Source organism: Cryptomeria japonica, chromosome 5, assembly GCF_030272615.1.
Source record: "Cryptomeria japonica chromosome 5, Sugi_1.0, whole genome shotgun sequence".
NCBI classification, from domain to species: domain Eukaryota; kingdom Viridiplantae; phylum Streptophyta; class Pinopsida; order Cupressales; family Cupressaceae; genus Cryptomeria; species Cryptomeria japonica.
Window position 1 is genome coordinate 341762040 of NC_081409.1, and position 20559 is coordinate 341782598.

The window sequence follows — 20559 nt, forward strand, 5'->3', positions numbered from 1 at the left end:
TGCTTGCTGGTGAATTTTGTTGATTCTCCAAAGTGCCAGAGTTGATAAGTGTTTAGTAGGTGTTGACATCAATGACAAAACCATACCAAAATACCAACAATCTCCCCCTTTGCTAGTGATGGTAACACAAGATCGAAAAACCATCAAAGTGACAAAACAGAAATGCCAAATACCAAAAACCAACAATCTCCAAAAAAGATATCATAAACAGAAATCAAAATACAGATGCAGAGAGTAATAATCTCTCCCAAATAACAATCTCTCCCCCTGGGAGCAACATGTGTTTTCCTTGTGTTTTTCCATACCAATCTCTCCCCCTTTGACATCAAATGCCAAAGTAAAAAAAATACCAACCAATTCAGTATACCAACTACTCCCCCTAAGAAGTAGCTTCCTCGTCATAGCCGAAATAAAAGATTTCTCTATTAATTCTGTTGGTTGATGACAATCATCAACTTCCTAAGTCTCTACCGGTGGGGGTATGACCCCAAGCTGATCTCTGAGATATTCAAAAGTCTCTTTAGGCAGAGGTTTAGTGAAAATATCTGCAATCTGCTCTTTAGTATTCACATAAACCAGTTTTATCTCTTTTGCTTCAACATGTTCCCTTAGAAAATTCAGTTTGATAGAAATATGTTTGGTTTTAGAATGTAATACCGGATTCTTAGATATATCAATTGGTGCAGTGTTATCACAATACATAGTAATAGGTTCCTTGCATTTTACCTTTATGTCTTTCAACATTTGCTTAAGCTATAGTACCTGTGTACAGTTAGTTGCTACCGCAACATATTCTGATTCTGCTGTTGATAAAGATGTACAACTTTGTTTCTTACTCAACCAAGAAACTATTCTACTTCCAAGAAAGAATGCTCCACCGGAGGTTCTTTTTCTATCATCCAAATCTCCTACCCAATTTGGCATCTGTGTATGCACATAATTCAAAGTTTTCATCTCTAGGATACCATAATCCAAGATTTATAGTGCCTTGTAAGTACCGAAAAATCCTTTTTATAGCTGATTCATGATTCTCTCTAGGATTACTCTGAAATATTTAAACAATACATACTGCATTCATGATATCAGGTCTAGTTTGTGTCAAATACAGTAAACCTCCTATCATAGATTTGTATCTATTTGGATTAATAGGGGTAGATTCATCCCTTAGTGATAATTTGTCATTTGTAGTCATAGGTGTGCTTACTGGTTTAGAGTTCTCCATCCCAAATTTCTTTAGTAACTCTTTTAAGTACTTGGATTGACTCAAGAATATACCTTTATCAGTCTGAGAAATTTGCAATCCTAAAAAGAATTTTATTTCTCCAATCATAGACATTTTAAATTCTTGCTACATTTTAATAAAAATTTCTTTACATAATCCATCTTCTCCTCCAAAGATTATATCATCAACAAAAACTTCTATAACCAAGATGTCATCATTAGTCACTTTATAATAAAAATTGATGTCTGTATTACCTTTAGAAAAACCAATTTTCAAAAGATACTTGTCCAATATTGCATACCAAGCTCTTGGAGCTTGCTTTAATCCATACAAAGCTTTTCTTAACCTACAAACCATATCTTTGTTATCTGTCAAATAAAATCCATCAGGTTGTTCAATGTAAACTTCTTCTTCAAGATCTCCATTCAAAAATGCACATTTAATATCCAATTGATATACTTTGTAGTTCTTGTGTGCTGCAAAAGCCAAAAATAATATGACTGCCTCAATTCCAGCTACTGGTGCAAAGATCTCATTGTACTCAATTCCTTCTTTCTGAGAATATCCCTTACACACTAGTCTTGCTTTATTTCAGATAACCTTACCATTTTCATTAAGTTTGTTTCTGAATACCCATTTGGTTCCAATTACATTTTTATCTTTAGGTCGGGGAACTAATGTCCAAGTGTTATTCTTCTCAATTTGTTCTAATTCTTCTTCCATAGCTTTAATCCAATATTTATCTACACATGCCTCATTAGCAGATGATGGTTCAATTTGAGAAATAAGACATACCTCTTCATTTTCCAATCTTCCTCTTGTCATAACTCCCTTATACTTGTTTCCAATTATCTGATCTTCAGAATGATTCAGTCTTACATACCAGGGTGTGTTTTTTTGTTGTTGTTCCTCAGTTACTGTGGAATTTTCAGATGATACCGGTGTAACTAGATCTTCATTCTGTACCAGTGGGTTTAGTGTATGTTCATTTGTCAAAAATTTTGTTGCTAGTTCAGAAATTATATACCTTGAAGTTCCTCTAAATTGTTCATCAATCTTCACATTTGTACTCTCAACAATTTTCTGCACTTTTGTTAAAACGTCTATATGCCTTGCTCTTAGATGAATAACCAAGAAATATTCCTTCATCACTTCTAGGATCAAATTTTCCAATATACTCATCTCTTCTGATATAGCATTTACTTCCAAAAATTTTGAAGTATTTAAGTGTAGGAGTAATACCAAACCATAGTTCATGAGGGGTCTTATCGATTTCACCTTTGATGTGAACTCTGTTGAATGTATAGACCCTTGTACTTACTGCCTCTCTCCAATATACATGTGCTAGGTTTGTTTCTGATAACATACTTCTTGTTGCATCCAAGATAGTTATGTTTTTCCTTTCAACAACTCCATTCTGCTATGGTGTCCAAGGTGCTGATAGTTGTCTTCTGATTCCATTTACTTCACAGGATGCATTAAATTCCTTAGATGTAAATTCTCCTCCTTAATCTGATCTTAGACATTTGATTTTCTTACCGGTTTCATTTTCTACCATAGCTTTGAACAGTTTGAACTTTCCAAGTGCTTCTGATTTTTCTCTGAGAAAAGTAACCCAACACATTCTAGAATAGTCATCAATGATTAGCATGGAATATCTATCACCTTGTAAGCTTTTAGTTCTAGCCGGACCACATAAATCAGTATGAATTAAATCAAGAGCATTATTGGATTTTCTGGAATACTTTTGAAACTAGCTCTAACTTGTTTTCCAAATTGACATTCCTTACATACTGTATTGTGAGGTATGACAATTTTAGGTAAATCTCTAGCTGCCTTAATAGTACTGATTTTCACCATGCAATCAAAATTTACATGACAGAGCCTCTTATGCCATAGCCAACTTTCATCAATATGTGCAATCAAGATGTCTTTTCACTATTATTCAAATGAAAGATATTACCTCTAGTCTGATTACCGGTTGCAATTTCCAAACCAGTTCTATTCATGATTTTGCATTTTCCATTTTTGAATTGTAACTGAAATCCTTTCTCAACTAATTGACCAACACTCAAAAGATTATGCTTTAAACCTTCAACATAGTAAACATTGTCAGTGTTATGCTTACCATCAAGAGATATTGTACCCTTACCTTTGATCAAACAAGCTTTATCATCTCCAAATCTTACAAGACCTCCATTATACTCTTGAAAAGTTAGGAATTTATTCTTATCACCAGTCATATGATGTGAGCATCTTGAATCAATGATCCATCCATTCTTATCTTCAATTTTAGTTGCCAAGGCTTGTTCTACTGATTGAGCAGTAGGTGTTGGTTGATCTTTTGTTATAGCAACAAAAACCCATCCATTGTCTGTTAGATCCTCATCAAAATCATCAGTCACTCCTTCATCAGCAATGTAACAAGATTTGTCTTTATTCTTCTTAAATTTGTATCTTTGATATTCAGGGTTAGGCTTGTATGTTCTTCTAGCTTCTTCTCTTAGCCTAGCATGTCTATCAGGGCATCTTGAAGCCATATGACCATTCTTATTGTAGTTAAAACATTTAAAGGGTGCTTTACCTTCATACTTACTTCCAACTGGACCTTTAGGCATTTTCCTTGCAAATAATGCTTCAAGTTCTTCAAGTTCTTCATTTTCTTTCCTGCTTTCTTCAAGTTCTCTTGCATAAAAGGCTTTCTAGTCAGATTTGTCAAATGATGGTGCAGATGATGGAGATGCTTTAAAGGCTAAATTTGTCTTTATAGTAGCAACAGGACCAAATTCCTCAATTTCAAAGGCTGAAAGTTTTCCAATCAATGTATCTCTAGTTACTGATGTGTTAGGCATTGTTCTTAATTCAATTATAGCAGTAACCTTCATTTTATATGCCGGTGGAAATCCTCTTAAAACTTTTGAAACAATTTCATCCTCACTTAAGGTTCCTCCATAACATTTAATACCCTAAACAATCTCATTTACTCTTTCCATAAAAGCTGAAATCCTTCCATCTTCTTCCATTTTCAGATGTTCATACTTGACCCAGAAGCTTTCAAGTTTTACAATTTTGACTATGGAATCTCCTTCATTCAATGTTTCCAAATGATCCCAAATAGCTTTAGCAGTAGACCTATCTGATAATCCCATGATTTGTTAATCAGATAATGCGCTCAAAAGTGCTTCTCTTGCTTTCCAATCATTTTCTTCATCTTTTCCCAAGGTAGGTGGATTAGTTTGACCAGGAGTAGGAAAAGTATAACCATTCTTTGTAACATCCCAGATGTCCTTTCCAATGAAATTTAAATGTGTCTACATTCTGATCTTCCATATGCCATAGTTGGTTCCATCAAGTTTAGGATTGTCCTTCCTGAAATAGTTAGTAGCCATTGGATCTCCTCAAGTTGTTAAACTTCTACAAAAGAGGACTAGGTTCTGATACTAATTGTTAGGTCCCAGAGACAACTGAGAGGGGGGGTGAATTAGTTGTCTAATAAATTTAAAACAAAGACAACTTAATCAACTTTTTTCTTAATACCGGTGAAACAATCTTTTATACCAGTGGACAGTTTTATCAGATAATTGTAATACCAGTAAATATTAATGCATGAAACAAAAAGACAAAGTCATCCACAACACATAACACCAATATTTGTACGTGGAAACCTAGTAAGGGGAAAAACCATGATGGGAAACCTTACCCAAAATCAGATGATACTACTGCAGATAGTAAGTGTATACAAATGGGGTCTGAACATGCATAAAGGCTAAGCACCTAGAGCTCACTACTCAAACACAAATAGGAGTCACACTGACTACAATTGGATGGTTAAATTCAATAAGAATTTACTTCTCAAAATAGCATCTTCATATGTTGGATTTAGTACTGGTGTAGTTTTGATTGTCTTCACAAAATCCCTCCGTCAACTTCAAATGATATCTATGTGTATAGCTCTGCTTATTCTCACATATACCTTCACACAATCCTTTTTTACATTCCACATCCAATCTTACAAATAAGATCTTACATTTATACCATACCCTAACACCAATTTTAGTAGGTCGGCTCTAAAGGATAATACAATAAAATTAATTTACAAATCAATTAATACGTGATGCAATAACCGATTCACCATGTCGGCTTAATGCATTGACAACAACAATAAGTCATCTCCATAGTGTGCCATGTTGATCTGGAAAAGATAAACCTGCTGGTGTAACCTGGACCTATTTGTCGGTAACAGCAAATATGCAAATATGAATATACCAATAAACAAAACTCCAAGACAAGGTGTCCACATCATGTCTTTGACATAACCAAGTGTTTTCCATGCCCTTCCAAGTGCCGGTAATCATTTTATCCTATTGGTGTACTAGATACTGGTGACTATGCATAAGTCACTTGCTTGTTGGTGAATGTTATTGATTCTCCAAAGTGCCAGAGTTGATAAGTGTTTAGCAGGTGTTGACATCAATGACAAAACCATACCAAAATACCAACAAAAATATTATGCTTCAAACCTTCAACATAATAAACACTGTCAATATTGTGCTTACCATCCAAAGATATAGTACCTTTTCCTTTGATTAAACAAGATTTACCATTGCCAAATCTTACTAGACCTCCATTATATTCCTGAAAAGATGAGAATTTACTTATATCACTAGTCATATGATGTGAACATCCACTAGCAATGATCCATTCATCTTTTTCCTCAATTTTAGCTGCCAGGGCCTGCTTTACCGATGGGATAGTAGGTTCCGATTGATCTTCTTGTATTGCAACAAATGCCCATCCATTGTCTGTCGGTTCTTCATCAGAATCATCTGTAACTCATCAACATAGTAACATGATTTATCTATGTTCTTCTTAAATCTGTATCTTTTATATTGAGGGTTAGGCTTATATGTTTTTTAGCTTCCTCTCGCAATCTTGGATGTCTATCAGGACATCTAGATGCTATGTGACCAACTCTATTGCAATTAAAACATTTAAATAGTTCTTTACCTTCATACTTACTTCCAACTAGACCTTTAGGCATCTTCCTTGCAAATAGTGCTTCAAGTTCTTCTAGTTCTTCATGTTCCCTCCTGATATCTTTAAGTTCTTTTGCATAAAGTGCTTTCCAATCAGATTTGTCAGATGATAATGATGATGTTGCAGATGATGATGCTCTAAAAGCTAAATTAGTCTTAACTATAGCATCATGACCAAATTTTCTCAAGCTCAAATGCTGAATTTTTTCCAACCAAGGTATCTTTAGATACTGATGTATTAGGCATTGTTCTCAACTCATTAATAGCAGTTATTTTCATTTTGTAATCTGGCGGCAAAGCTCTTAAAACTCTAGAAATAGTTTCATCTTCACTTAAGGATCCTCCACAACGATGTATTCCTAAAATAATTTCATTAACTCTTTCCATAAAAGAAAAAATTATTTCATCTTCTTCCATTTTCAAATTTCCATACCTGACCTGGTAACATTCCAGTTTTGCATTTTTGACAATGGTATCTCCTTCATTCAATGTTTCTAGTTTATCCCAAATAGCTTTAGCAGTAGATCAATCTGATAATCCCATAATTTGTTGATCTGATAATACGCTTAGAAGTGCTTATCTTGCTTTGCAATCATTCTCCAAGTCCTTACCCAATGTTGGTGGATTAGATTGATTCAGAGTAGGACCAACATAGTCATTCTTTGCAACTTACCATATGTCTCTTCCAATGCAATTTAGATGTGTCTCCATTCTAATCTTCCATATACCATAGTTAGTTCCATCAAGTTTAGGACTGTCCTTCCTAAAAAATGTTTGTTACCATAGGATCTCCTCAAGCTGTTAGACTTCTGCAAAAAGAGGACTTCGCTCTGATACCAATTGTTAGGAACCAAAAGGACAACTGAGAGGGGGGCGGTGAATCAATTGTCAATGAATTTCAACCCAATTATAAATTAATTCAACTTAATACTTAATACCGAACCAATCTTAATGTTGGTTAAACAGATTAACAGTGTATATCAATACCGGTGAAACTTAATGCATGAGACAGAGAGAGAAACAATATCCACAACACATAACACAAATATTTTTTACGTGGAAACCCTATAAGGGGAAAAACCATGTTGGGAAACCTTACCCACAATCAGATGATACTAGTGCGGATAGTATGTGTTTACAAATGGGGTTTGCACATGCAGAAAGGCCAACCGCCTAGAGCACACTGCTCAATAATGGGAGTCGCACTGACTATAGTGTTGGCATTCTACACTCTTATGAGAATAGTTGATTTTGTCATTGATGGCAACCAACTGGCAACCAACTGGTATTCATCTAGTAAGCCACCGGCAGTTACCGGCACCGGCAATAGACATCTACATACACCGGTAGACACTTCACCGGCAACAGCAACAATGCATACCAGCAACCCAACTGATGGGAAATAAACTTATTTAACTATAATTATCTTTTGTAAAAGTTGACATGGCATATTGTAAAAGACTCATATATATGTATGAGATGTTATAAGCCATTTTAGAGAAGTAAGGATGCATGGAGAGAATGTATGGATGTATAAAAATTGTGTATAAGGTAATATAGTTGACAATGAAGGTTTTGGTAATGGAATGAGCTTAAACCGGTACTGAACTTGGCATAGTTGATGCTAATTTGAAGCAGTATATTGTATTAGATTTCATAATCCACTTTTGTAGTCAATGTGACTCTTATTGAGCAGTGTGCTCTAGGTAGATGGCCTTCCTACATGTGTAGGCCCCTCATTATAAGTAATATTTATTCATTGGCCAGTGAGTGAATATTGTGGGTCACAAATCCCACCGAGGTTTTTCGCACACTAGGTTTCCTCGTTAAATATCTTGTGTTATGGTGTGTGCTCTATGTTGTCTTTGTTATTCTTATTTGTTGCATTAATTCTTATTTACGGGTACACTATTTTGGGATGCAAAGTTCTTAACAAGTTTAAATATTCTGCTAACCTGTTAGATACTAATTCACCCCCCCCCCCCTCTCAATATCTTTGGGACTGTCAATAATCCTAACAATTGGTATCAGAGCCTGGTCCTCTATTTTCAAAAGCCTAATAGCTTGAGGAAGATTTTGGTACCGGTACAGATGAAAAACTTAAGAAAATAATTGGAAGGAGCTCTTGTAGATTATGATGCAGAGAAGTTGAAGACTATCCAACTTGAAGATGATCTGAGGACTGCACAGGAATTCATTCAAGAACTTCAGGAGAATCTTACTATAGCTCAAAATAAAAGAAAACAACTTCATGAGAAGATGCAGAATGATAATGATGAAAAGGAAACTCTTAATGAACTTGTGAACAAGTTGAGACAAGAAAATAGTACTATGAAGAATGAAATGCAAGATATGACTATGAGGTTTTGTAAAGACATTGAAGACAGAAAGAAGAATAAAGATGACTTGACTAGGAGACTCAATGATGCTGGAAATGAAAATCTAAGACTGAGTCATGAAAATGATATGTTGAAGATAGATCTGATTCACATGCAACATGATAAAACTGAACTTACGATACAAAAGGGAATTCTGGAAAATGAGTTGGCTACTGCAAATCAACAGAAAGAGAAATTCAAGAAAAGTCCAGAGGAACTTGATGATATGCTGAAAAGTCAGAAACCAAATGGATATACTAATGGACTTGGATTTGAAGTTGGAGAAAGTTCTGGTACTGCAAAAAATCATGATCATAGTAAACGGGTAAGACAACCTAATGCTTATAAGTTTAATGGCAAATGTTTCAATTGCAACAAATATGGTCATAAAGCAAATCAATATAGATTTAAAAACAATCGGAACATTAATACACCCACCGATCAATGTTTCAAATGCAACAAAGTTGGTCATAATTCAAAAAAATGCAGAATGAATGTGAAATGTTATGTTTGTGGAAGATATGGTGTAATGCCCCGCCAGGAAACCCCTAAGGGTTTAAGTTAAAAACACTCAATTAGAGTGTAAATTTTTTTTTTTTATAATAATAGTTAAGAGCGTTAATGAAAAGTTACAATATTAAGATAGATTGAAGTTATCTCAAAGTTATCTCTAACTAGATAACACAGCGGAAGGCTAAAACGATCCTAAGGAGTTTCCTAACGCGATTACATAACCTTACACCTAACTCAACTTGCATCATTAGATCCATTAAACTGGATATTTAAATTATGAGATAATGCATAGATCTTGATTATATATGTGTTCTATGGTTGGACATCTTATAATTTTAGGAAGCGTTCATTTACTTTGGGGGTTAGGAGGCCATTGAGAGGTTATTTATTCATTGCACTTTAATTCATAATTACATTAAGAGGCCTCCAAAAAGGTTCATGCGTTTAATATAATGAAGTTCATTCTATTGGGTTTAAGGTATCCATTCTCAATCGATTTCATCCTTTAATATTAAAAGTATGGTCAATCAGATGAGATTCATTCATTAAGAATTAACTACAATTAATAGAGTGACATCCCTTGATTTCGTGCATAGCCAACTAATGAGTTGTAATTCTTATATGAAAGATAAAATGTGAGTAGCCATAGAATTCATTTGAAGTTTTGATAGTGCAAATAATTGGACTAATTTCATTAAGGTGGCTATGCATTAGGGCACACGAGAGCATCCTTTAAATTAAAATATCGTTAGCTAGATGAAATTCTTCATTTCAAGATTTGAATAATAAGACCATAGTGATGTTCTGCTATTAGGATTAAAATACCATTATCTTATTGCATATTACTCTTTTTGGTTATATGAAGTTAATATGAGAAGGTACATTTATTAAGATTAAGATTTAAACAACTATACCAAAACTTCCCTTTTTAGTTCCATTTTAGCAACCATAAGGGATTCTGTTTTATTAAGGTTACAAATATGGATACTGGTTGAGTTCACCCTTGTATGAAATTAATCTGATAAAGATTATTTGTTAAGATTAAAATGTAAACAACTAAGTAAATTCATCTGATAAAGTGAATTACAATTAACATGGCGATACTCATTTACAAAGGTAAGAAGGTAAATACCTATATGAGATGCATCCTTTAGATTTCAACTTAGAAATTATAACATTAATTCGAACTTGTTACCCATTCACATTCGTTCGAATTACATGCTTAAAACAAGTTAATCCAATGATGTAACCTAGCAAGATTCTTTCCACTATTACAACTTTTAATTCACATTCTCAAAATACTTTTTCCATAACTTTAATTACAGCATTTTAAATACTTTGCCATAATCATAATTTACAATGTTTTATGAACCTAATAACTACATTTATCAAGATGAATAATGTTATGCACTTAGATTTAAATTCATTAAATTTCCACCGTATACTTATGCAAGATTACAACCATCCATGATAATTTAAAGCATAAAACAAGGTAAAACTAAAAACATCGCATAACACAGATATGATCTCGGAGTTCACCCCTAAAGGGCTACATCTCCGGGTCTGCTCAACTGCAAGACCCCTCTGGCATTTAATATAGTTATGATTACAAATTTACATGTCTATTACATCTCTGCCCTTTAGGCGACCACATACACTAGTCGACATCTACCTTGATTGATTATTACATAGTGATCCCCTTTTAGAAACGGGTCAAATTGAATCATAACAAATAAAAGAAACAAACAATTCTGGATTCTCTTGTTTGATGGTATCCTAATTAGGGGCTTGACCAACTTATGACCAACCCTATCATATCAAGTCTTACCATTACATAACCAAATTCAATAATAGAAATCTAATTCAGCATCGGCATTATCTGGTAGAGGTATTCGTTTACCATATTGCTCTAACTATTAATGTCGATCCATCGGTAGGCTTGCTAAATTAACTTTTATTTAAAAACTCATATTAATCCACCATTACTATTCATTCCATGTTAATAATAAGTATTAACCCGAGTATGATGTAATCAATATGAAATTAATAACTTGTATTATAGTATAGATTTTCTAAATGTTGAATCTCTAAAATCCAAATATATTATTTAGCAATCTGAGATAATAAAATAAACATAAAAGAAACTGAATTTAGGATTAAATAATATAAAAGAACTAAGTTTAATTCCCTTAAATTAATTCTAAATTCACTTATCAATCTGACTCTTCTTTATTTTTACATATTATACACAAACTTCGTGTTTAACACACACTCATATATATATATATATATATATATATATATATATATATATATATATATATATATATATATATATATATATATATATATATATATATATATATATATATATATATATATAAACATTATTTTGCGAATTAAAAAAAACTAATTTTAAATAAAATGAACCTTTCCACATTATACTACAAAATCCTTTTTTTTATACATTCCCATGGCAATTATTATAATATAAAAATTTTTTGTTTAAAACAAATTATAAAAGAAATATCGTAAAACTTCATATTTTCTTTTGCTTTGGGAAAAACCCTAACTAATCGCAGGACCTGCGACCCACAATGTGGACGCAGGTTCTACGGCCCACACTGTGGACGCAGCCCGCGGCCCACATTGTGGACGCAGTCCCTGCGGCCCACACTGTGGTCACAGCCTGCGGCCCATAGTGTGGTCGCAGTCCCTGCGGCCCACATTGTGGTCGCGGCCTGCGGCCTGCGGCCCACAATGTGGTCGCGGGGAGGCTGCAACATTCGGCGGCGCCGCGGGGAAAGAAATGGGGGAGGGGGCGGCGGCACAAGCCGAGCTTCGGCTCCTTCGCCTGCCAAACCCTAGCCCCAAACACATACAACAATTTTTTTTTTGTTTATTAATTTTTTATTTTTTTTTCTCATACGTTCTTGGTCCGATTCACAGTTCGGTTCAAACCACAAAAATTCTTGAATAAAGATTTGGCAAGAATGAAATCCCCCATTTGTATTTATTATTATTATTTTTCTTTTATTCATTTCTTATTCACAGCCCCATTCTTTTATCAGATTTTTCCAAAAAACAAAGACTTCATTATGGGAAAAACTATATTTCCTCATCAAGTTTAAACACAAAATCTATTAAGAACGAAACTTCATTCTAAATCAACCAAGCTTAAAAGAACAACTGCAACTATTCTTCAAAGAAAAACACATTCATGAGTAATATCCTCTCTCTTTTTTTTTTTTTCAACAAGAAATGGAAAGGTAGATTCGAATCCTACCTCATAATGCATTCCGGGAAAGAATCTTGATGAAGAGCTCCCCCAATCTGCTGCTCTAAGACTCCATTCTTTTCCAAACAAATCCCCCCAAAAGAGAGAACCCCCAAAATGTTTACAAAACTAGGTTAAAAAGAGAAACCCTAATTTTGCCCTAATTTTCAATTTCGAAATTAGGCATTTATTTTTTTTTTAAATAAGATAAATCAAAATCAAAATGGAAACCACTATTCAATCCTTCTTATTCATTTTTCTTTTAAAATTAAAAAGCTTCCATTTCTTATTTAACTCTAATTTTAAATTTCTTCATATCACTTAAGCCAACACTTTATATTTTGATTAATTTAATTTTCTAAAAATCAAACTTTTATACTATATCCACTTTACAAGTAAAAAGGAACTAATTTCTTTTAAATAATAAAATTTACCCTTTTTCTCCCAACATGCGAAAATGATTAATTTATTTCTATTTCTCAATTGACTTTTAAATTTTTTTCTTTCCAAAACGCTTAACTCATTAAATTCATTATTTTCGAATGTAACTATTAAATTGACTTGCTATAACATAGTAAAGCGACCTTTTTTTAAATAAATGACTAAGCTAATGCAAGAGTCTTATTTCTTCTAATTTCTCAACTACAATGCGTAAATGTTACAAATGCGTAAATGAGCACACTAACCCAAGTTAAATACCTTAAGCTTGCTACAATAATAATTTAAAGCAATCTCTTAAATTAATGGTTAATCATATAAAGGAAGCTACCCATTTAAATTTCTAAATTACTAATGTGCACGTCTACTTATAAATTTGAATTTAATACCTAGAACAACAAACTCCACTTACCTCGTGCAAGGCACGCAAAACGAGGAAGTCCACCAAATCACATGACATGAAATCCAATGAAAAGTGAGAGCCCCACGAACCACACATGCGATGCTCACCTGACCATGGCTAAGGAAAGACGAGAGTTATATGACCACCAAAACCGAATTCTAAAGATGAAGGAGGCATACTCAACCTTGCAAATCCCAAGGAGATGAACCTTGCCTTAGGCGGTGTCGTAACTACAATCTCCTGCACTCATGAATCACGCAAGCATACATATACACATACATATTCAATGTAGGCATTAGCTCGATATTTATCACAAGAGTTAGGAAACAATTACATATACACAAGAATCGATGCAAAGGCACAATAATAAGTATGCACAAGTATTTATATTATCTAAACTACACATTGCATCACGGTTAACCTACCATTCAAGAATGCCACATAGGAAGTCAATCAAGGTCACACGGGTTTTACACGTCCGACTAGGGTATGGGCATTACATATGGACACTTATCTAATCAATGGAATAATGTGACTTGTTATGCTTATAACAAGATTGGACATATTACAAAATTATATAGAAGACTTCACCAACAAATAATAAAGGATCCAGTTTGAAAGGCAAAGAAAAGGTAGATGAGGTAAATTAAGAATTTTCAAAACAATGGATTAGGAAGACAGATCAGAATGTTGATGAGACTATTTCTTCACCGGTAGAACAGAGTAACCCTCCACCTGTAGGAGATTCTTCATCCAGCTGAGAAGTAAACCTTTGGGGGTATTGTAGCAAATTGAATATCATATAGATTACCCTCAATCGATGGTGAGAAGATAGTTTTCTTCTTTACTGGCAGATGTCTTAAGTTTTCACTTAACCGGTGAGCATTTCATGTGTTTGTTGAGAGAAAAGTCATTATAAATCATCGAATTTCCCTCATTTTTGATTCACCAAGCATTCAAATTAGCAGAGAGCATGAAAACTAAGTGAAGGCATTCAAGGTGAAGGTGTGAAGTGATTTATTTCAAGCATTCAAATATTGTCAAGCAACTAAAGGTATTTTTCAAATGGCTTCTTCTTCTGCTCCCGAATTTATTGTGAACCCTACTATCATGGAAAACGTAAAATTCCCTAGGGCCGTGTTTAAGATAATTCTTGAAGTAGCTAAGCAAGATGATTCCATAGGTGCATTTTCAAAAATTCCTAAAGGTGTAGCTTATGCTGAAGACCCTAGGATTTATACTCATTGCAACATTGAAGAATTAGGTTATGAGGAATTGTTGAAAATGGTACTATTAAACCTGAACACAAGATTGTGGAGACTTTAGGTTTTGTTGAGATATTGAATATCCCTAAATTTTTTGAAGTAGTGAGAATTTTCCTAAGTAGAGCACATGGAGAATTTATATGGTTGGATTCTATCTGCAAATTTACCCAGCAAGCAATTAGGGTAGTAACTGGTTTACCCTCAACCGGCAGCAGACCAGAAAAAACAAAGAAATTTCCTAACAAAAAAGTAATGATCCTAACTGGAGCAACATCAGACAGTAGATCACTAAGAGTGAATGACATCAAAGACGTCAATGTGAGATTCATAAGTATGATACTTGGTTACAAGACTACACATGCAAACAAAATCAATTCAGTTTCTAGTCTTTGCATTAATAGTGCTTATGAAATGGTCAACAAAAATACAATGATTGATGTGTGTGAATGGTTGAAATATGAACTCATTGATAATTTGAAAAATATTAAAGGAGATAAGAAAGGGACATTTCGCTATGGTAATCTTTTAGTATGCTTAATGTTGTATTTCACTGAGGAAATTCCCGATATAGGACCAAAAGACTTTGGATATGACATACCGGTAGGAAAACAATTATAGGAAGCTTTTACTAGTATGGGAACTACAAAAGACAACAATATAACTGAATAATTTAAAGCTTTTCAAGCTAAAATGAAAACTAGAGAAAGACTACCGCAGAGTGTAGTGGACAAATATGACAAAGAAATTTGTTTTGTCATCAAGAAGGATGAGACATGGATGGATGTTGTACTTCCTAGGACTATATGGGCAACTGAAATGGGATATGAGGTAGATCTCAACATTATTGAGACATATGCAAAAGCTTTGTTAGATGCACCAAGAGAACCAACAGAACAAGTTTTTGGTAGTGTTGAAACTATTGAGAGTGGTGTAAAAACAATGAAGCAAAGAAAGAAAAGAGAAAAGTATATTAGGGATGCGTCAAAGAAGCTACAGGAAATCAAAGAAAATGTTTTGAACTTTATTGGGATAACGGCTAGTGAGCTGGAAGGACTGCAACCGGAGGCACACATTTCACCGGTTGGCACATCTTCTGACAATGACATACCAGCTGAATTCAAAAGAGTTGAGAGGAAGAGAAAACCTTCACCGATACCCTCTCCTTCACCCAAAATAACAAGGACTTTAAGGAAGAAACAACAGGTAGTAAGGCAACCGGCTAAGAAAATAACTCCCGAGAAGAAACAGAAACCGATCATACCTTCATTAGATGATTTACTAAATGAAATAACTGATGATGGTAATTTGGCTAATGTGAGTAAATTGTATAATACATTCAAAGATTCAGACAAGGAAAGCATTGAGAATAGTATAATTTTACATCTAGATATATACAAAAAGGTTTTAATTGAAGTAGTGGATGATTTACCTAATGAACTATATAGAAGATTAGATGCAAAAAGGATTGCAGTTATTGTTGGTATTTTGGATAAGTTGATATGGTATTGTCATTGATGTCAACACCTGTCATCACTTGTCAACACTTATTAGCACTTGGAGATCTTTGGTTATGTTCACCGGCAAGTCAGAGACTTATGCACACTCACCGGTATTTGGTTCACCGGCAAATTATATTGTTCACCGGCACTTGGAATGACTTGGAGACTACTTGGTTATGTCAAAGACATTATTCGATCACTTGGTTTTGGCGATTTGGCTATTTGTTTATTTGGGTTTGCATATTTGTTGCTACTGGTAAATAGGTCCAGGATATGCACTGGCAGGCATATCTATTCTAGATCAGCATGACACATTATGGAGATGATTTATTATTATTGTAAATGCATTTGAGCCGACATCATGCATCGGATATTGATTTATTTGTAATTGATTTTATTGTAATATCTTTTAGTGAGATGACCTATTCAATTGGTCTTAGGTTATGGTATAAATGTAAGATCTCATTTGTAAGATTGATATGCGATTGGAAAAAGGAATTGTAATAAGGTGTATGCGAAAATAAGCAAAGCTATACACGCAGACATCATTTGAAGGTTGAAGGAAGGTTTTTTGTGAAGGAAATCAAAACTAAACTGGTATCGAATCCAACATATGAAGATGTTATTTTATGGAGTACATTATCATTGGATTTAACCATCCAATTGTAGTCAGTGTGACTCTCATTTTGTGATTGAGCAGTGAGCTCTAGGCAGCTGGCCTTTCTGCATGTGCAGAATTCATATTGTACACACATACTATCTACAATAGTATCATTTGATTGTGGGTAAGGCTTCCCACCATGGTTTTTCCCCTTATAGGGTTTCCACGTACAAATATTTGTGTTATGTGTTGTGGATGTTGTTGTCTTTTTGTTTCATGCATTAATCTTTATCGATACTGCAATTAACTAATAAAACTATCTACCGGCATAAATTTTGGTTTGCTAGTATTAAGCATTAAGTTTTGGTTAAGTTAATTTTGGTTGGGTTTATTAGACAACTAATTCACCCCCCCCACCCTCTCAGTTGTCTCTGGGACCTAATAGTGATGGAATTGGATAAGAAACTAAAAGTTGAAAACTTCTAGCTTTACATCCGGTTAACTCAAAAGAGGAAATTGATGATCTAATTTGTGAGGCTAACGGATCTATTTTTGCTAGTGGCCACCGACAAGTAAGTTTGATGGCAGGTAGAGTAAATGAGATTGTAGAGGAGATTGTTGATAAATGGGATATATTTTTGATGGAAAAAGAAAAACAAGAGGAAATGAACCGGCCAAAGAAAACATTCAAGGTGTACCAGAATGATAAGGACAAGGGGAAAGGTAAAATTGGTGGTATTCCAAACATCTAGATCACTGACAATTTACCACCACCTTTGGATACTGCACCAGTACATACTGTTGATCCACCGGTTACTGGCAGTGAAGATATCACACATGATGACACTAATCCTGAATCTGAAATACTATTCACCATGAATGTGTATACTCAGGAAGTGAATATTGTTGTGGATAAGGACACTACAGAGGTTAAGGATGATAATGTTGATAGTGGCAACATTGCTGAAAAATCGGTAGAGACTATTGAGGTTGAGATCCCAACAAAGCAATAATTACAATCAGAGAAATCATTACAAACAGAGCAACCATTGGATACTGGGAAGAATACTGAAGGTATAGATGCTGGCATAGAGAAAAATACTGAGTCTGAGACACCGACAGCTGAGCATACAGAGAAACCTACTGAGGCAAAGGTACATATTGAAGCAAAGAAATCGGCAATCACTGAGACACCTAAACAATCAGACAAACCTTTACTCATTCAAATGCAAACTCAGACTGATCCACCAGAGGTTAACACAAGCAAAATGGTTATAAATGTTGGAAGCACAAAGGTAATTAAGGTAATAGGTCAGACATTCGGCACTTTGTCAAGTGAATTCAGACCTACTAATGTAACAGAGGTACTCCTAGATTCAATCAAGAAGATAACAGATTGTAATGCATTGGCCTACAAGGCAATTGATGACACCATACCAATTCTTAAATTGATTGCACCAAAATGTAACATAGATCATGTAAAGGATTCTTTAGGTAAATTGGACACATTGTCCAAATTTATTGTTGACAATGTAATAACGGTTGATAAGGCGAATGAGGACAGCTTCAAAGAGAAAGTTGAAAAGGAGAAGGATAAATTATTTGAGGATACAATAAAGACGTGCACAGAACACATGAATACACTATTACTGGCACTAAACACTACAATTTTGGAATACAAAGAGATGTGCAAAGAAACATGCAAACCACATCTTTTGACAAAGGACATAGAAAAGGAGATCAGCAGAGTATAGAAAGAAATAGATGACATAGCTGATAACATAATTGGTTCATCTGAACCTATATCAGTTATTGAGCAGGAAATAGCAGGTTTTGAGGATAAATGGAGAAATTTGAGAAAGAGAAGGCAAGGATTAAGTCAAATGCCAGAGAACTTAAATACAAACTTGGTCCTAAGTTGGACAATCTAATCTCTCTAAGAAATGAAATCTCTAAGGCATTACTTCAAGGAGAACTATCACCAGAAGAGAACATGCATCATCTTAGTGACACGATCCAACAAACTGAGGCAACCTTGAACAATAGCAACAAATTCATGCAAAGTCTTAATTTGGTTTTGGCAGATATATTCCAGATTGTAACCAACTAGTTACAAACTTTGAGGTGACATTTTTACACTCATTTGACTATTTTTGACAACCTTTGTCATTGATGTCAAAGGGGGAGTAGTGGAGAGAGAAAAATGATTATTCAGAAGAGATCATTTGCTCAGGGGGAGCACATCTTTTTGGTAAATTTTTGGACTTTGGTTTTTGGAACAGTTTTTGGATTTTTCTCATGAGTGTTGCCATCAATGCCAAAGGGAGAGATTGTTGGAATTATACACTCTTATGAGAATAGTTGATATTGTCATTGATGGTAACCAACTGGAAACCAACTAGTATTCATCTGGTAAGCCACCGACAGTTACCGACACTGGCAACAGACATCTACATACACCGGTAGACACTTCACCGGCAGCGGCAACAATGCATACCGGCACCCTAGCCGACAAGGAATAAACTTTTGTTTATTTTATTTAAATATAATTATCTTTTGTAAAAGCCGACATGGCGTTATGTAAAAGACTCATATATATGTATGAGATCTTATAGGTCTTATTAGAGAAGTAAGGATGCATGGAGAGAATGTATGGATGTATAAAAATTGTGTATAAGGTGATATAGTTGACAGCGAAGGTTTTTGTAATGGAATGAGCTTAAACCGGTAGTAAACCTGGCATAGTTGATGTTGATTTGAAGTAGCACATTGTATTGGATTTCATAATCCCCTTTTGTAGTCAGTGTCTCCTATTGATCAGTTTGCTCTAGGCAGTTGGCCTTCCTGCATGTGCAGGCCCCTCATTGTAAGTAATATTTATTCATTGGCCAATGAGTGAATATTGTGGGTCACAAATCCCACCGAGATTTTTTCCCACACCGGGTTTCCTCATTAAATATCTTGTGTTATGGTGTGTTCTCTATGTTTTCTCTGTTATTCTTATTTGTTGCATTAATTCTTATTTACCGATACACTGTTTTGGGATGCAAAGTTCTTAATAAGTTTAAATATTCTGCTAACCAGTTAGATACTGATTCACCCCCCTCTCAATATCTTTGGGACTGTCAATAATCCTAACATATAGTAGGATGGTTAAATCCTAGAATAATTTACTACTTCAAAGTACATCTGCAATGCTGGATTCGGCATCGGTTTAAGTTCAGATAAACACCTTTAAACCTTCCTTTAACCTTCAAATGATGTATTCTTGATTTTCTCTATGATCTACTCATATGATCTTCAATATTCACACATACCATGTTACAATACTATACCATGACCATGCATTCATCTCACAAATGAGATCTTACATTTATACAAAACCTAAGACCAAATACTAAAGCCGACACACTAAGAATATTACATTCAAATCAATTACAAAATAAGTCTTGACAAGATGTCAGCCTCAATACAATAACCACTAATAAATCATCTCCATAACATGTCGTGCTGATCTGGAATAGATAACATATATCGGTCCATAACCTAGACCTATCTGCCGGTAATAGCAAATATGTCAACCCGATTAGACCAATAACCAAAACACCAAAACCAAGTATCCAACCCATGTCTTCGACATAATCAAGTGATCTCCAAATGATAACAAGTCATCATCAGTACCGATGAACTATATAACCTTCCGGTGAGCATATACCAGTGACTGTGCATAAGTCACTAACCTTGCCGGTGAACACAATGTGTCGGTTCAATAGTAAACCAATATACCATAGTGCCAAATCAACAATGTAGATCTCCAGAAGGATAAGTGTTGACATCAATGGCAAAACCAATGCAACACATCCATAATACCAACACATAACACCAATATTTTGTACGTGGAAAACTCATTCAAGGGAAAAACCACGG